The 5,785-nt window shown below is 41.5% G+C and overlaps 1 long non-coding RNA gene across 2 annotated transcripts; it reads left to right on the forward strand.

Moving 5' to 3' along the window:
- The first annotated feature begins 1,902 nt into the window (after positions 1-1,902).
- On the forward strand, positions 1,903-3,967 carry LOC121563505. Of its 2 annotated transcripts, none has more exons than XR_005999893.1 (3): positions 1,903-1,942; positions 2,619-2,693; positions 3,940-3,967. It is a non-coding gene; the product is annotated as an uncharacterized LOC121563505 (long non-coding RNA). The 2 variants fall into 2 exon arrangements; XR_005999892.1 differs by having other exon boundaries at positions 1,905-1,942; positions 2,595-2,693.
- The last annotated feature ends 1,818 nt before the right edge of the window (positions 3,968-5,785 follow it).

The following is a 5,785-nucleotide window of genomic DNA, read 5'->3' on the forward strand; positions in this document are numbered from 1 at the left end:
TCCTCTTCCACTCCGCCATGACGACATCACGGAGCTGGTGGATGTTAGAGACCTTGCACTCCTTCACCTTCCGTTTGAGGATGCCCCACAGATACTCAATAGGGTTTAGGTCTGGAGACATGCTTGGCCAGTCCATCACCTTTACCCTCAGCTTCTTTAGCAAGGCAGTGGTCGTCTTTGAGGTGTGTTTGGGGTCGTTATCATGTTGGAATACTGCCCTGCGGCTCAGTCTCCGAAGGGAGGGGATCATGCTCTGCTTCAGTATGTCACAGTACATGTTGGCAGTAATGGTTCCCTCAATGAACTGTATCTCCCCAGTGCCGGCAGCACTCATGCAGCCCCAGACCATGACACTCCCACCACCATGTTTGACTGTAGGCAAGACACTTGTCTTTGTACTCCTCACCTGGTTGCCGCCACACACGCTTGACACCATCTGAACCAAATAAGTTTATCTTGGTCTCATCAGACCACAGGACATGGTTCCAGTAATCCATGTCCTTAGTCTGCTTGTCTTCAGCAAACTGTTTGCGGTCTTTCTTGTGCATCATCTTTAGAAGAGGCTTCCTTCTGGGACGACAGCCATGCAGACCAATTTGGTGCAGTGTATGGTCTGAGCACTGACAGGCTGACCCCCCACCCCCTTCAACCGCTGCAGCAATGCTGGCAGCACTCATACGTCTATTTCCCAAAGACAACCTCTGGATATGACGCTGAGCACGTTCACTCAACTTCTTTGGTCGACCATGGTGAGGCCTGTTCTGAGTGGAACCTGTCCTGTTAAACCGCTGTATGGTCTTGGCCACCGTGCTGCAGCTCAGTTTCAGGGTCTTGGCAATCTTCTTATAGCCCAGGCCATCTTTATGTAGAGCAACAATTCTTTTTTTCAGATCCTCAGAGTTCTTTGCCATGAGGTGCCATGTTGAACTTTCAGTGACCAGTATGAGGGAGTGTGAGAGCGATGACACCAAATTTTAACACACCTGCTCCCCATTCACACCTGAGACCTTGTAACACTAATGAGGGAACATTTTCACTTAGGGGTGTACTCACTTTTGTTGCCAGCGGTTTAGACATTAATGGCTGTGTGTTGAGTTATTTTGAGGGGACAGCAAATGTACACTGTTATACAAGCTGTACATTCACTACTCTACAATGTAGCAAAGTGTCATTTCTTCAGTGTTGTCACATGAAAAGATATACTCAAATATTTACAAAAATGTGAGGGGTGTACTCACTTTTGTGAGATACTGTATATATGTGTATATGTTTGGGAGGGAACAGCTATGTGTTTGATATTTTCTAAGAAGTGATATGTGTCCCTAAAATAACTCGGTGCTTAGTGGAGAGGGGGGTTGATATAATTAAGATGTTGTAGGACTCACTGTTGCAGTCAGAAACAATTTCTCTTCCGGGGGGAACCTCAACGGGAACTATCCAGGTGTCTGGTTCTTTGTGTATACACCCACTCAATTGGTTGGCACTTAAAATAGCCTTTGGGGGTTGAGTAGTCAAGTTGAAGCCGCAGTAGCGAATTTACTTGGCTTTGACGGCATTCTCGGTCTTCTTGGGGAGTAGCACCGCCCGGATGTTGGGTCCTCGTCGTTACGGAAGGCCAGCTGCAGGTGACAGGGGATGATGTGAGTCTTCTTGTTTGCACAGGCAGTGTCTCCGGCCAACTCCAGGGTCTCAGCAGTCAGGTATTCAAGCACGGCGGCCAGGTAGACTGGTGCGACAGCGCCCACATGCTCAGCGTAGTTGCCTTTGCGCATCAGCCTGTTCACTACATTCTGATTTTAAAAAATAAGGGCATCTTGTAATCCAGCTTGATTTAAATGTTCATGTAACATTTGTTCCCAACATTGAAAGAATGTTTGTGTTTGTGTTTTTTTTTTTACAGGAAGATGAAGGGGGTGATGTCCTGCAGGACCTAGCACAACATGTAAGGAAAATCGTTGTGTACTAACCTGGGATATTTATGTTAAGGATTATGTTTACCAATAGATGTCAGTATTGACTCAATACGGGGTTTACTTTCCGCTATCCCTAGCCGTTTAAATGTCTGACGTATAACCGTGCATGAGAAAGCCACAGGTAGCATAATGTAGTCCCCATACCCATTCCATACGAGTGAGTGTCAGTTGTCTACTACACTGTAAACCTGAATGTTCAAAATAATTAATTGTAATACGTAGTGTAAACTTAAAATGTTCTTAAAAGTTGTACTTACTTAAACATGTTGAGTGCCAGTAGCAATTTTCTTCTTTGAGTTTATTGAACTTATAATAATAATAATAATAATAATAATAATAATAATAATATGAACATTTTTCATTTTTATGTAACTGCAACTTAACATATTTTTTTTTTACTTAAAACTATATGGATTAAACATGAATTTATGTCTTATTTTGAAAGAACAAATGAATCAAATCAAGAACGAATTGAGAATAAATCAATTGCATCAGATAGATTTGTATATATATAAAATATCACACACGGTGTATATACGTTTATAAATAATTAATTGTTAATAGTAAAGGTTGGCTAGTTAATAAATTACAAAAGATGCGCTCACATATTTTATTTTGTAGTATTTGCGTGCACTTCCTCTTCAGGCAGCAGACCGGAGCCGAGGAGAAGAGCAGGAGACCGGAGGGTAACACTCAGCTCTGCACAAATGAGTTGTGAATGTAAGTAGTCAACATAAAACTTGTGTTAGAAATTGCGTAATTCAAATCTGGTATTGGAATAAGAATCAAGAGATCTTCAATCCAAGCTTAATTTATTATATGCAAAATGTATGTATGATAAGTATGAAGGTTGTATACGGGCTCACTGAAAAACCACGCAGGGCCGACAGAGAACTAGAATTATTGTTTACAGATTCTTTCTCAAATACTCTGACAGAAAGCCTCCACCGCTTCTGTTGGCCAACCAGAGCAAAGGACTGAGTGTGGTCCAGACTCCATTCAGCCAATCCGTTGGCGCAAGGGTTGGTCCCAACTCCTCGGCATTCCATTTGTTGCCAGGCATAGTTGCTATGATAATAACCTGCGGACTCAGCACCTAAAAGACACCATTCCACTGTACTCCATGTTCAAGGACAGTTTCACAGACTACAAAGAGAGAGTGTTCGCATCTGCAAGAAACACAAGTCTTATCTGTCCTACCCCCAACGTTCCCCACATGAATAACAGCCTGTTATGTGAAACAATCCATATCAGTACAGTGCTCCTCATTAATGCATTCCTTCCAAGCTATTCATCACATACAGATCCAATTATGAGAAAAATAAAACCCAACACTTGCTTGAATGTTTGTATGTTTGTTTCTGGAGGTTCAACGTGTTTGTAAGACGGACAAAGTGAGTCACGTTAGCAATGTAAAACGGTTATCTGTTAGGTTAGCAAGCTAACATGCAAAGTCATCCCGCCAGTTAGCTAGCTGTATAGGCTACATGGCTAGGCTAATGTAGTTGTAAAAAACTGGTTGAGCCCAACGTGCAGCGGTGGATAGTAAGGTATCATGTACTGCTCAATAGAAACTCGAAATCTGTGCTGGAGCTGCGTCAGTGTTGTGAGTGAAAGCAGAAGCTAACTCCACGTGTTGTGACTTAGGCTAACTGAAAGCTATTCTCTGCAAGTTGAATTAGCTGGTTATTTTTTTTGTATTAATATTTTTGTTATTGCTACGATAAGAATTTATGGATGCTACCAGCCCAACGTTACCTAACTTTGACTTCTTTGTGTAATAAAATGTTTTGAATAGTCTAACAGGCATTTTACACATCTACTTTGTTTTAATCAATGTTGGTGTAGCTATATTGTTGTACACTTTTAGTATGAGGAATATGACTGCAGTTTTTGATAGTTCTGATGGAGGTTTAAACTTCATGACAGGTGTCCTGTAAAATAATATTTTTTTGTGTGTTTTCAGGTTGCTGCAACAAATATGACTTGGCACTGCAGAGTTGTCCTCTTATAAGCAAAGGAAGACATTTATAGAGCACAACTATCCATTGGTAATGCCAGTAGAGTACCATTTAGAAGCACCTGGTCATACCATCATGTATGTTCCAATCCTTCAAATGATTCAGGAGCTGTTTAAAATTCACAGATATCCTGAGCAAAATCAGAGAACCAAGCACTGAGCCTGGTTATTATGTGTCATATCGTGATGGCTCTCATTTCCAGGAAAATGAGTTACTCTCAACAGAAGATCTACACCTGGCAATACAGCTATATATTGACGATCTTGAAATCACTAACCCTCTCGGCACATCAGTCACTTGAGCACTTCCACCCTATCACAGGTTTTCCTCCAGATCTACTACACAATCTTTTGGAAGGAATCGTTCCAGTTGAACTTGCACTTTGCATTAGAGAAATGATTCGGCTTGAGCACTTCACTTTAGAGTATTTGAACCAAAGGATCACATCATTCCCATATCAGCACACTGATAAAGTAAATAAACCTCATCCAGTTCCCAAAACATTCATGACCCGGAAAACAATTGGAGGCAACGGGCATGAAAATGCCACGCTGCTCAGACTACTTCCGTTACTTGTAGGCAGTAAAGTACCAGAGGGTAATGTTGCATGGGAGGTTTTGATGGACTTGAAAGAGTTGATGGAATTAGCATTGTGCCCATCATTTTCTGATGAAACATTGGACTATTTTGTTTGCAAAATCAGTGACCACAGACAGATCCTACAAGAGGCTTTCCCTGAGTTTAGGCTTCGTCCTAAACATCACTATGTGGAGCATTACCCCACCTCAGTTAAGTGTTTTGGGTCCCTGGTGCATGTTTGGACCATGCGATTTGAAGCTAAACATCGCTTCTTCAAGAGAGTGGTGCATGATGCTCAAAACTTCAAAAATGTCTTGAAGACACTGGCAATCAGACACCAACACATGATGGCATATCACCTTGGTTCACCATAGTTTTTCAAACCAAAAATGCAAACATCCAGGGTTGACTCTGTTTTGGTTTCAGCTCTACCAGAAGTAGCTCAGGCTCACATTAGAGGACAAACAACTAGTGACACTGTCTATCGTACATCAAAGGTGACTATTGATGGCACAGACTATACCAGTGGCATGTTTGTGTCAGTTGGAATCAGTGGGGGACTGTCAAAATTTTGCAGACTAACACAGATCTACCTTGTGAATCACAATGTTTATTTTCTCTGTTGTGATTATGACTCCTGGTATGTAGAGCATCTTCGATCCTATGAGCTGTCAGCCATACAGGGAAGCCTGTCTATCCACCTGCAATCTGACTTCAATGATACAATCCCACTCTCTGCATACAAGATTGATGGCTTGCTGCTGTTGACTCCCAAGAGGTTCATACAAGTGAGACAAAATTAAGACCACTCTATGGTAAGTAATTCTTCATAAAATCATTAATTGTTCATTTATTGGAAAATGTGCTCAATATAATCAATCATTATATAAATCAACAAACCTGCAAACAACAAACCTGCCTGATAAGTTTTGGAGACATGCAGTGTTTGTTTTGCCATACATTCATTATGTCCGCCAGGGCCTCTTAGAGATGGGAATGCTGAATTTGAAAAGAATGAGAGACCTCTTCAGTTGTCAAGGGACCAAAAGCACAATATTTTAGACAAACTGGCATCTACCATATATGGTTTTAAGGCTTACCCCAGTGATAAAGAGATAGCAATGGTGGCTGAAGCTCTTGTGAGGAAACACCCCTGTTTAAAAGAAGCAGGATCTGACAATGGATGGAATGGCTGGAAGAACAGCATCAAGT

The sequence above is a fragment of the Coregonus clupeaformis genome, unplaced genomic scaffold (assembly GCF_020615455.1).
Source record: "Coregonus clupeaformis isolate EN_2021a unplaced genomic scaffold, ASM2061545v1 scaf0484, whole genome shotgun sequence".
Classification (NCBI taxonomy): Eukaryota; Metazoa; Chordata; class Actinopteri; order Salmoniformes; family Salmonidae; genus Coregonus; species Coregonus clupeaformis.